The following is a 14,110-nucleotide window of genomic DNA, read 5'->3' on the forward strand; positions in this document are numbered from 1 at the left end:
ATACCATAGCAAGTGAGGGCATGAAATAACTTAAAAAGAGAGGGTTGTGTCCTCATCAAGCCCCACCTAAAAAGTATCTTCATTACAAACTTCCCACTGAACAGGAACAGTGTAAGAAATATGATTTCTAGACCAAATCATAACCATCCTGCAAAGCTTTAGGCGCTTGGCTAAAAAGCGATGCTGTGGGAAGCGCAGAACTTGCATCTGTGAGAATACAAAGGGAGCCAACATTCCACAGGAACTGATATATCTGACATCAGGCAAAGTGATTGGGAAAATTGCAGAGACAATAGAAGCGTGAAACAGAAATATTGAAGACCAATTGTCAGAAACAGATAACAAGAAGTCCCAAGGCATAATCAAAGACTCAGGAGCAGGACACAGACTAATCCTGTTAAGTGCAGGAGCTTTGTTCAGATAATTAGGTAACTTTGGTGATTGGTATATACAGGATGAGACATCGTAAATGTCTGCATCCGAACAATCAAAATACACAGAAAGATAAGAGCATGTCCCTCCCCCATAAAATAGATAGAATTGACAACAGGTAACCCCAGAGAATCAGTTCGGACAAACAGTTAATCCCATAAAATGGATATCCAAAAGATGTCTGGAACAGTGGGCACCCTGGGTCGGGGGGGGGGGGGGAGATGTTTGAGACAGATGACATCATTTGACTAATGTTGTTAAGTTACTAGAAGCAAATATGCTTCAGAAGGATATAAAAACTGATGTGGAGATGCCGGTGATGGACTGGGGTGGACAAATGTAAGGAATCTTACAACACCAGGTTATAGTCCAACAATTTTATTTATAAAATTTTATTTATAAATAAAATTGTTGGACTATAACCTGGTGTTGTAAGATTCCTTACATTTATAAAAACTGAGGCACTGTCCCACTAAAGTCAGAAGCAGTTTCTTGGGATGGACAGACGTCCACACACCCACAAACCAAGTCTGATCATCTTGAAATTTCCTAGGGACTGGTTGTGCCATTTTTGTTTATTTGATATAACTGTATTAGAACGTTGTTCTTGTGTCTATAATAAAGTTTGCATGTTCGGTCACAATCGGGCCCAAATCATTGTGGGAGTTATTATTAAGAAGGATTAACAACCCTCGGTAGCATTGATAATAACATATTTCCAACAAACAGGTATCTGCATAACCAGCTAGTGCAGCTTTCCAACATCTACCGAACTGGAGGTCAAACTGCAAAAGAGATCAAAGGCCTCGAATAAAGAGTCAGCATTTAATAAAGTCAGTCTACGCACATGCATTCTCAAATCAATACATGCACGTTGAATCTGAGAACTTGTTTGAATTAAGACAGTGCTTTGCCTCAGTGTTCATTGATAAAGTGTTAAACACTGGTGAATCTTATTTTTTATCGCAGGGGAGTGATTGAGTGGCTTGTGCTGAGAGTTGTGACTTCCTCTTAATCGAACGCTCTCAACCAGGTTTTTGAAAGCAGCTCAGCTGAAGTTAACCTTGATGTAAATCTCAGATTCTATCACCTTTCGTCCATCATTGAAGAGTCAGCCTTGGCCCACTGATAGTCCTCTTACCTCTGAGCTAGAAGCTCGTGCGATTAAGCCCCATCAATCAACCAACATCAGTTAAAAAACAGATAATCTGGTTATTTATCTCATTGCTGTTTGTGGGATCTTGCCATGCGCAAATTGGCTTCCGCGTTTGCCTACATCATAACAGTGACTGCCCTTCAAAATACTTCATTGGCTGCGAAGCACTTTCAGATGTCCTGAGGTCACGAAAGGCGCTATAAAAATGCAAGTTCTTTCTTTATTATTGAAAAGACAGCATGCCACAATGGGAAATACCTACTTGAGCATTTCATTGTAGCAGACTTATTGTAACTGATCATCATTGAGCGGGCAAGGTTTAACATATAAGGGAAGACTCAGTGAGACTGCACTTTTGGATGGTCACTAGGGTTGCCAACTCTCCAGGAATGCCCTGGCGTCTCCAGGAACAAAAGATTAATTTCCAAGACATTGTTGCGAGCCATGGGGGCGTTAAAAACATTTCGGTGCTTTTTTTCATTTTCTTTGAACACTTTTGTTTATTACTTATAAGAATATTGTAGATGTGGGAAAAGGCTGTTTGACTGACAGTCAGGGATTATTCAATCTGGTACCAAAGAGTCTGTTCGCTCTCCAATTGGCACAGGAAGGCGGGGCAGCCTGAGGATGGATGTGTTGGGTGACCAACAGCAGGAGCGTGGGGGTGGGACAGTTGGAGGCGGGAGGTCATGTGATGAAATCTCCTGGAATACGTCCAACCAGCGTTGGCAACCCTAATGGCCACCAGTGGAACATTGCCTTCTCGCCCAATCAGTTTCTTCCTTCTTCTCCTGAGGGTTGTCACTCAGGTTGGGTTATGATTCCTTGAAAGCCAGCCACCCTCAGGTACCTCATGCATGTATCCATTCATCATTCATGAGCCCTGATGAGGAATGTTGGTAGGTTATTCCTCATGGGGGCATCACGGATGAAGCTTGATCCCATCCTCAACGGGTGTCTACAAATACCACATGCACCTCTAGTACCAATCAGTGGGTCACGATCAGGAACACGAGCCCTCACTGTTTTTATTTCCCAGTTGTAGTGCCCCTGCTATTACCCTGGGAGAGATCAGTTAATTTAGCACAGACCAAACTTGGAATCTTCCCACTCTATGTGACTCTGTAAAGAGTGCACGTATCAACTGAATCATCCAGGCAGCTGGGTCAATGTTTTGTCTAAGCTAAGAGTTGGCATTGGCAAATATTCTGGCACTCACCAGATTCATCAATTTTCATGTTTTAATTTGTTTAATTTCCATAGTTTAAGAAAGAGCTTGCATTTATATAGCTCCTTTCATGACCTCAGGAAGTCCCACAGCTCTTTACAAGCCAATGAAATACTTTTGAAGTGTAGTCACTGTTGTAATGTAGGAAACGCGGCAGCCAATTTGCACACAGCAAGATCCCACAAACAGCAATGAGATAATGACCAGATAATCTGTTTTTTTAGTGATGTTGGCTGAGGGATAAACATTTTGCAGGACACCAGGGAGAACTCGCCTGCTCATCTTCAAAATAGTGCCATGGGATCTTTCAATCCCCCTGAGAGAGCAGACGAGGCCTCAGCTTAACAGTTCATCCAAAAGACAGGACCTCCAACATGCAGCGCTCCCTCAGTACTGCACTGGGAGTGTCAGCCTGGATTACAGGCACAAGTCTTGGGAGTGGGACTTGAGCCCCCAACCTTCTTGCTCAGTAGCGAGAGTGCTACCCACTGAGCCACTGCCGAAATAGTGATAACTCATTGTGTGGTGGGATGGAAAATGGAAGACCAGTTAACCCAATGCAGCTCAACAGGCTTTTGATGCGCCATCGGTGCCAATGCCTCCCAAAACCTGGAGGCCAACACATTGTCAAGCCCTGAATTAGAAAGAAAAAAAAGAGCTTGTATTTATTTAGTGCCTTTCACGACCTCAGGACATCCCAAAGCGCTTCACAGCCGATGAAGTACTTTGCAAGTGCAGTCACTGTTGTAATGCAGGAAACTAGAATTAATCGCCATTGAATTAGGGACAGTCTTCATAGAATTATATAGAATTTTACAGCACAGAAACAGGCCATTCGGCCCAACTGGTCTATGCTGGTGTTTATGCTCCACACGAACCTCCTCCTACCTTACATCATCTCACCCTATCAACATATCCTTCTATTCCTTTCTCTCTCAGGTACTCACCTAGCTTCCCCTTAGATGCATGTTCGTAACGATATGCTGTGTTTTGGCACCAGTCGCGACAATGGGATTGAGAGCTGAGCCAAGAAAGGTTTAGCCAAATCCTTTGCCTTTTTGTTTTAAATTGGTAGACTGTACCCCTTTGAACCCAGACACAGGGCAATACAGGACAGATTAAATCACACTGAGCCAACATTAGCACCGTCGCCTGATTTACACAAGTTGCAGCTAATTGTTAATTCAGCAGAATCGGTCAGTGTGAAGATGGCATGCAAAATTATGTTTGTAATTTGGTAACTCAGACAATCGCTGTCGCTCATGTCTAATTAGACGACAGGCTGACATTTTCTACTTTATCACTTCCATGTCACCAATTAAGGAGACAACTACATTTTTCCCATTATCTCAGAGAGCAGTCGGAGGATCTCCCTGTGTTACAGCCTCCCGCTCCCTTTCCCCTAGAACGTGAACTTGGTTAATTTGAATTGGCAGCCTTAATTTGCAATTGAAATCCATTAATTTAAATGATAGATTGCTTTGTAAGAATATAATTGAACTTTTCAGAAGAGAGTGAGAGAACAATGTGCAAGTTATCAGCGAAATAAACTGCAGAAGCAGTTCCATTAATCACCAACGCAAGGCATTTGCTCCAAATGGAATGACTGTCTCACCAAACAAGAGGTAGCCTGACATTCAGGGGTTGAGATGACTTCAAGGCTACTTTAAACTTGGGATTGAGTCTTAATGAAAAGAGACAGGAAGAAAGAAGAGAAAAAAAAAGGGTTTCCAGTAAGCCTGTTTTTTCCTTTTCTCCCTCTCACGTCAAGTTTAGATGAGCAGCCCCTGAGACACAATCGTCATGGTAATGACTTTGTAACTATGTCGCTGAGGCCTAGGAGACGTTAAAAGCCTTTCACCTAAATTGAGTAGTTTGATTTGTTTTTTTATAGCCTTCCTTCAGTTGGTCACGAAATGCCAAAACAAATCTCACTCGAGGTGGGTGATTTTTGACTGTGTTCCAGGGTGTCTCTTTCATGGAATTTATTTCTTTCATAGGGGGGAAAAAAGTAGGACGAGCAGAAGAAAGGGATATCTTTTCTGCTCTCTTCATATTAGGTCAATGCTACAATGGTCATTTTTCCTTTGAAATTGATTACATGAAAGAGATACCATGGAACGCAATCAGAAATCACCCAACTCAAGTAAGATTTGTTATGGCGTTTCATGACCAGCTGAAGGTACTGCTTCTTCTGCCTCAGTCGCTGCAGCAAGTATGTTTGCCTTCCTGGTCTGTAGTGGCACAATGACAGGAAATACTGCGTAAGCGGTTGGCCCCGACCCAGGACAATGGGTCGTAACCGTGACTAAGCGTGGGCTAGCATGGGGAAGTCCCACCTGAACCACCTTTAGCAGCGAAATCGCCCTGTAAGAAATCCCCTCGTTACACTGTCTCCTACCCTAAGGATGGAGCAGTAGCTTTGGGGTGAAACGATTTCGCTTTGCATCAGTGCTGCAGTTATAGCGTAAATTTAATCTGAATCTGACCTAACACTTGGAGCAAAGACGAATAAAGTTATTTGAAAGGATTGGCCCTCAACCAACGTCACTAAAAAAAACAGATGATTTTCACATTGCTGTTTGTGGGAGCTTGCTGTGTGCAAATTGGCTGCTGCATTTCCTACTTCGCAGCAGCTGCAAAAACGACTTCATTGGATGTCCTGAGGTTGTGAAAGGGGCTATCTAAATGCAAGTCTTTCTTTCTTTCTTTCTTTCTTTCTTGGGCCTTAATTGGCTGAAAAAATAGTTTTTGGTGCAGTTTTCTACCAATCAAAGCACAATTCAGGTCCCACTTCCAAAGTGGATGAGAAGGAGAAAAGGGACTTGCAAAAATACAGAAACCTAATGTTTAAAATGTTTGTTCCAATAATAAGATAGGTGTAGAACACTTAAACCAGGTGATATAACGTGGTAAAAAAAGTAAAGGTAAAGTTAAAGTAAAAGAGAGAAATTGAGGGACACAAGGTAACACAAAAAGAGCAAAACGATTAGCACTTTTATTTAAAACAGATTATTTGTTGAAAAATAGGGCTAATATTCAAGTAATTAAGCTATTCCTGATGATTGAGTAGATTTATTATTCAGGATAGATTAAACAGGCTGGGGTTCTTTTCTCTAGAAAAGAGAAGATTGATAGAGGTCTTTATGATTATGAAAGGGTTTGACAGGGTAGAGGTACAGAAGATGTTTCCATTTGTGGGGAAGAGCAGGACTAGGGGCCACAAACATAAGATAGTCACTAATAAATCCGATAGGGAATTCAGGAGAAACTTCTTTACCCAGAGAGGGGTTAGAATGTGGAACTCGTCACCACAAGGAGTGGTTGAGGCGAATAGAATCGATGCATTTAAGGGGAAGCTAGATAAACACAAGAGGGAGGAAAGGAATAGAAGGATATGCTGATAGGGTGAGATGAAGTAGGGAGGGAGGAGGGTCATGTAGAGTATAAACACTGGCATGGACCTGTTGGGCTGAATGGCCTGTTTCTTTGCTGTACATTCTATGTAACTCGATGTTTCAGTGTCACATGCAAGAGCTGAAAACGTAAAAAAAATTGGATGACTCACGCAAGTTGATATTTCTCTGGGCCTGCTGATAGTCTGTGAATAATGAGTTAGCATCATATAAGATTTTAATAACATATTTTCTCTCTCTATTTATCAATATATTTAGTGTTAATTTCATTATCTTGTCCATGTACAAAAAAATAATTTTAATTAAAAATTCCATCGCATCACTTAATAAGTTCATTCTCTCTAACTAATCCCAATCGGTCACCATTTCCCCAGCAACTCCTTAATTGTGTTTTTTTAAAATTGTTTTATGATGGGTTCCTGGTGCATTTACTGATTGGATTGTGCATTTCCACTTCATACATGCTGCTTTAATTTATCTGTCCTCGGTATGTTAGATTTTGCATGAACCACATTTCTTTCAGGAACCTTTACCTCCCAGCTTCAGTTGACAACGAAAGGAATTGACTAAATGGCAGGAAGTGTGATAAGACCCTCAGTTCTAACACTTTCTGTTACACTCACCCTCAGTACAAGGATCTCAGTTATAACATTCTGTCTGTTACACACCCCACTCTCAGTATAAATCTCACAGTTATAACACTCTCTGTGTTACACACCTGATCCTCAGTATAAATCTCACAGTTATAACACTATGTTACACACCTGATCCTCAGTATAAATCTCATAGTTATAACACTCTCTGTTTTACACACCCCACCTTCAGTATAAATCTCTCAGTTATAACACTCTCTGTGTTACACACCCCACCTTCAGTATAAATCTCTCAATTATAACACTCTCTGTGTTACACACCCCACCTTCAGTATAAATCTCTCAATTATAACACTCTCTGTGTTACACACCCCACCTTCAGTATAAATCTCTCAGTTATAACACTCTCTGTGTTACACACCCCACTCTCTTTATAAATCTCTCAGTTATAACACTCTCTGTGTTGCACACCCCACCTTCAGTATAAATCTCACAGTTATAACACTCTGTTGCACACCCCACCTTCAGTACAAATCTCTCAGTTATAACACTCTCTGTGTTACACACCCCACCCTCAGCGTAAGACTCTCAGTTATAACACTCTCTCTGTGTTATACACTGTTGATCTCCTTCCTTCTATGGTTCACCATGATCTGCTTCAAATAAGTATGAGACACATGATTTTAGAGTTTCAGGAACAAACTTTATACCGATGCAATACAGGTGATCAATCTATACCATACACAGGAGTGCCTCTGGGTTTTTCTCTCTCTCTTTCTAGCCTTCCCTACAACTGGAAGAACTCACTCTTATACACCTCAGTTTGCCTACTTCAAAGGTATACTTCAGAGATTAGAATTCATGATTGATCTGCTCTTGGATTTTCAAGAACTGCTTATTTACATAAACAGTCTTCGTTGTTTACTTACCAGGTACATTCCATAAACAAGACTTCCTGATAAACTGCTCCTGGATTTTTTCAAGAACAGCTAATTAACAGCTCATTTACTTTACATCCACTCCACACCATGGCCAATTGCTCCCTCTATCTATGCTTGTTACACCACTCATCAAAGTTGTATATTAATCACTCATAGAAACATAGAAAAATATACAGCACAGAAGGAGGTCATTCGGCCCATCGTGTCTGTGCCGGTCGAAAAAGAGCTATTCAGCCTAATCCCACTTTCCAGCACTTGGTCCGTAGCCCTGTCGGTTACGGCATTTCAAGTGCTCACCCAAGTGCTTTTTAAATGTGATGAGGGTTTCTGCCTCTACCACCCTTTCAGGCAGTGAGTTCCAGACCACCACCACCCTCTGGGTGAAAAAAAAAATTCCTCAGCTCCCCTCTAATCCTTCTACCAATTACTTTAAATCTATGTCCCCTGGTTATTGACCTCTCTGCTAAGGGAAATAGGTCCTTCCTATCCACTCTATCTAGGCCCTTCATAATTTTATACACCTCAATTAAATCACCCCTCAGCCTCCTCTGTTCCAAACAAAACAACCCCAGCCTATCCAATCTTTCCTCATAGCTAAAATTCTCCAGTCCTGGCAACATCCTCATAAATCTCCTCTGTACCTTCTTTAGTGCATTCACATCCTTCCTGTAATGTGGTGACCATAAATGTACACAGTACTCTAGCTGTGGCCTAACTAGTGTTTTATACAGTTCTAGCATAACTTCCCTGCTGTTATATTCTATGCCTCGGCTAATAAAGGAAAGTATCCCGTAGTCCTTCTTAACCACCTTATCTACCTGTCCTGCTACCTTCAGGGATCTGTGGACATGTACTCCAAGGTCCCTCTCGTCCTCTACACCTCTAAGTATCCTCCCATTTATTGTGTATTCCCTTGCCTTGTTTGCCTTCCCCAAATGCATTACCTCACACTTCTCCGGATTGAATTCCATTTACCATTTTTCTGCCCACCTCACCAGTCCATTGATATCTTCCAGAAGTCTACAGCGTTCCTCCTCACTATCAACCACAAGGCCAATTTTTGTATCATCTGCAAACTTCTTAATCATGCCCCCTACATTTAAGTCTAAATCATTAATATATACCACAAAAAGCAAGGGACCTAGTACTGAGCCCTTCGGCATCCCACTGGAAACAGCCTTCCAGTCACAAAAACACCCGTCGACCATTACCTTTTGCTTCCTGCCATTGAGCCAATTTTGGATCCAACTTGCCACTTTCCTTTGGATCTCATGGGCTTTTACTTTATTGACCAGTCTGCCATGTGGGACCTTGTCAAAAAACTTGCTAAAATCCATGTACACTACCTCATCGACCCTCCTTGGTACCTCCTCAACAAAATCAATCAGGTTAGTCAGACGTGTTCTTCCCTTAACAAATCCATGCTGACTGTCTTTGATTACTTCTTTCTAAATGACAAGTTATCCTGTCCCTCAGAATTGATTCCAATAATTTGCCCACAACTGAGGTTAGACTGACTGGCCTGTAATTACTCGGTCTATCCTTTTCTCCCTTTATAAGCAATGGTACAATGTTGGCAGTCCTCCAATCCTCTGGCACCACGCCTGTAACCAGGGATGATCGGAAAATGATGGTCAGAGCCTCCGCTATTTCCTCCCTTGCTTCTTTTAACAGCCTGGGATACATTTCATCCGGGCCTTGCAATTTATCTACTTTCAAAGACGCTAAAACCCTTAATACTTCCTCTCGTGCTGTGTTTATGCCATCCAATATTTCATACTCCTTCTCCTTAACTACGATCTCTGCATCGTCCCTCTCTTTTGTGAAGACAGACACAAAGTATTCATTAAGAACCATACCCACATCTTCCGCCTCCACACACAGGTTACCTTTTTGGTCTCTAATAGGCCCTACTCTTTCCTTAGTTATCCTCTTGCTCTTTAGGTATTTATAAAACATTTTTGGGTTTTCTTTAATTTTACTTGCCAGTATTTTTTCATGCCCTCTCTTTGCTTTCCTAATTTTCTTTTTAATTTCACCCCTGCACTTTCTATACTCCTCTAGGCTTTCTGCAGTATTGAGCTCTCGGTGTCTGACATAAGCTTCCCTTTTTTGCCTTATCTTACCCTGTGTGCTCCTTGACATCCAGGGGGCTCTAGATTTGGCAGCCCCTCCCTTTTTCTTTGTGGGAACATGTTTACTCTGAACCCCTTGAATCTCCCCCTTGAATGCCTCCCACTGCTCTGACACTGATTTACCTTCAAGTAGCTGTTTCCAGTCCACTTTTGCTAAATCACTTCTCAGCTTAGCAAAATTGGCCTTTCCCCAATTTTGAACTTTTACTCCTGTTCTATCTGTGTCCTTTTCCATAACTATGGTCAAACTAACTGAATTATGATCACAACCACCAAAATGCTCTCCCACTGATACTCCTTCCACCTGCCCAGCTTCATTCCCTAAAACTAAATCCAGAACTGCACCCCCCGCCCCACCTTTGTTGGGCTTGCTACATACTGACTAAAAAAGTTCTTGTGAATGCAATTTAAGAATTCTGCACCCTCTATACCTTTTACACTGATTGTATCCCAGTTAATATTAGGGTAGTTGAAATCCCCTACTATCACTGCCCTACTGTTTTTGCACGTCTCAGAAATTTGCCCACGTATTTGCTCTTCTATCTCCCTCTGACTGTTTGGGGGTTTATAGTACATTCCCCGCAGTGTGACTGCCCCTTTTTTGTTCTTTAACTCAACCCATATGGCCTCATTTGATGATCCTTCTAACATATCATCTCTCTTCACAGCTGTAATTGTTTCTTTAACCAATATTGCCACCCTCCCTCCTTTTTTATCCCCCTCTCTATCTTATCTGAAAACCCTGTAACCAGGAACGTTGAGCTGCCATTCCTGCCCCTGTTTAAGCCATGTTTCAATAATAGCTAAGATATCGTACTGCCACATGTCTATCTGTGCCCTCAGCTCATTTGCCTTATTCACTATACTCATGACCGATGTCATCCCAGTTACTATCTCTTTGCACATGCATCCCTTGTAGATTGTTATCAGATCTTTGAAGTGTGCCATATAATCCATCCTTTCCTCTCCCTGAAACTCTGCTGGTTTACTGTTTATCTTAGAAAGCCGGTTGCTTTCATGACTAAATGTAGTTATACAGGTTAGATTGGTTATTTACTCTTAACTCTCCCACATGTCCAACACACCCCACCCTCAGTATAAGACTCTCAGTTATAACATTCTCTGTGTTACACACCCCACCCTCAGTTTAAGACCCTCAGTTATAACACTCTCTGTGTTACACACCCCACCCTCAGTATAAGACCCTCAGTTATAACACTCTCTGTGTTACACACCCCACCCTCAGTATAAATCTCTCAGCTATAACACTCTCTGTGTTACACACCCCACCCTCAGTTTAAGACCCTCAGTTATAACACTCTCTGTGTTACACACCCCACCCTCAGTATAAGACCCTCAGTTATAACACTCTCTGTGTTACACACCCCACCCTCAGTATAAATCCCTCAGTTATAACACTCTCTGTGTTACACACCCCACCCTCAGTATAAGACCCTCAGTTATAACACTCTCTGTGTTACACACCCCACCCTCAGTATAAATCTCACAGTTATAACACTCTCTGTGTTACACACCCCACCCTCAGTATAAATCTCACAGTTATAACACTCTCTGTGTTACACACCCCACCCTCAGTATAAATCTCTCAGTTATAACCACCATTACTTCTTCTCAAGCTTTCCTCAGGATCCTTGGATGTAAACCATGAGGTCCAAGTGATTTGTCTACTCTACGTGTGTATAACTTCTATAGTCCAATCTCTATTTGGATAACAACTTGCACTAACTGTTCTAGACCCACCTCTGGTCATTCAAATATCCTCCTCCTCAGTGAAAACTGAAGCAAAATACTTATTTAGTATCTCTCCAGTACAAACTTGCCTTTTTCATCTCTTGGCAGCCCTACAGCTATAGTGCTCTGGATTAGCTCTTTCTATCCCATTGCACACTTAATCTAGTACTTTATTAATAGTAGTAAACAGTTTATCTCTTTTCTAAACACCCAGGCCATGATAACTCTGAATTTCCCATCATTAAAGGAAACCCTTCCCTTACTGTCCAGGTTCACACATGAAGAATGGCTTCTTAGCTGAGGTGCTAGAGAATTGTTGTCACTGCTATACTTCATGAGTCAGAAGAGATGGCACAGGCACGATGGGCCAAATGGCCTTCTTCTGTGCTGTATCATTCAATGATTCTATGAGAGGGGTACATTGGAGCTTTTAGCAACAGGAAAAGGCCATTAAGCCCGACAAACTTGTTCCTTTTTCATAGAGAAGGAAATCAAAGGGAAAAAAATACAGAATCTCAGCTTGCCGAAGTCAAAATCTCCAATCTGTCACCCTCATTCCATGTGTAAAGCCTTTACTTTGGCATGCCCACTCTCCCAGACTGTAGTTGGACCCACGCTGCCTATCTCTGCTTCTGGCCTTTGTGACCAAGCCCAGTGCGACTCTGAAACTTTTCCCATTCCTGCATGACTGAAGCCTTTACACTGGGACCCTCATTCCGCAGTTGTGCGGAAAAGACACAGACACGGAAAGTCACAGACCTGAACAACGATCAGCGTCCTTCAGATGAGCTGTTAAACCAAGGCCCCGACTGCCCTCTCGGGTGGACCTAAATGATCCCATGGCACTATTTCAACGAAGAGCAGGGGAGTTGTCCCCGGTGTCCTGGCCAATATTTATCCCTCAACCGAAGCCACTAAAGAAAACAGATTGTCTGGTCACTATCACATTGCTGTTTGTGGGAGCTTGCTGTGCGCAAATCAGCTGTTGCGTTTCCCTACGTTACAACAGTGACTACATTTCATTGGCCGTGAAGCGCTCTGGGACGTCCTAAAGTCATGAAAGGTGCTATATAAATGCAAGCCTTTCTTTATCTTTATCTAAATGACATAGTAAGGAAGACTGCAACATTCTCCAAGTAGTATGCTGACTTTAGGAGATGTAAATCCAGTTTTGCCACAACCTTGATGATTTTCTTTAAAATGAACTCTAATCTTAGTTACTCGTTTTAATTATTATGAATTATTAGCTGTGGACCTTGGTCTCAGATGGGTGGAAAAAATTATATGTCAGTCTGGTAACAGGAATGGAAAACAGCTGCTACTTTCAGTGTTTCGATTATCCATCATACACCGTAACTGTCTCCCATTATATCTCCCCGGCATGTAAACTACTTCCACATGTGAAAACAAGAAAAGTGCTGTCATTAGATTTGCTTTGAGATAAAATTTCTATAATTCTTTTATACAAAAAAAGTTCAACTTGGAGCAAAACATTTAATGGGAAAAAGCTGCAAACATGCAAGATGCTGGAACCAGTTCAGTGTTTGAAATACTGACTTAACTAACATGTCACAAACATGTCACAAACGATCACCAGTCAGTTTATCGACCAGTCACGGAAGAATTGCACCAAGAGGCCCTAGCAGTACTGTGCATAGACAGACTAAGGAATCTTACAACGCCAGGTTATAGTCCAACAGTTTTATTTGAAAATCACAAGCTCTCGGAGGCTTTCTCCTTCGTCAGGTGAGTGTGAGATTCCATGAAGGGTACCGCATATATAGTCAGAGAACAATGCCTGGTGATTACAGATAATCTTTCCAACTGCCCGTTGTCAAGGCAATCAAAGGAGTGTTCAGACAGAGAGTCATTACATACAGGACTACTGAATATACAAATGGTCAGAACCCAACAACAGAGAGAGAGAGAGAAACATCTGAAAGGAAGAGAAAGAGAGAGAATGATCAGTTGTATTAAAAGCAGATTACCCCACCAGCGAAAAAAAGAGTTATCTGTTTTTAATACAACTGGTCATTCTCTCTCTTTCTCTTCCTTTCAGATGTTTCTCTCTCTCTCTCTCTCTCTCTGTCGTTGGGTTCTGACCGTTTGTATATTCAGTAGTACTGTATGTAATGTCTCTCTGTCTGAACACTCCTTTGATTGCCTTGACAACGGGCAGTTGGAAAGATTATCTGTAATCACCAGGCATTGTTCTCTGACTATATATGCGGTATTCTTCATGGAATCTCACACTCACCTGACGAAGGAGAAAGCCTCCGAAAGCTTGTGATTTTCAAATAAAACTGTTGGACTATAACCTAGTGTTGTAAGATTCCTTACATTTGTCCACCCCAGTCCGTCACCGGCATCTCCACATCATAGACAGAGTGTTTTAGAAGTCCCAGGACAGGGTTGATTATCCTTCATTTTGCGCTCTTTGTTAACTCTGGCTGCCAT

This window comes from Heptranchias perlo, chromosome 16 (genome assembly GCF_035084215.1).
Source record: "Heptranchias perlo isolate sHepPer1 chromosome 16, sHepPer1.hap1, whole genome shotgun sequence".
In the NCBI taxonomy this organism is placed as follows: domain Eukaryota; kingdom Metazoa; phylum Chordata; class Chondrichthyes; order Hexanchiformes; family Hexanchidae; genus Heptranchias; species Heptranchias perlo.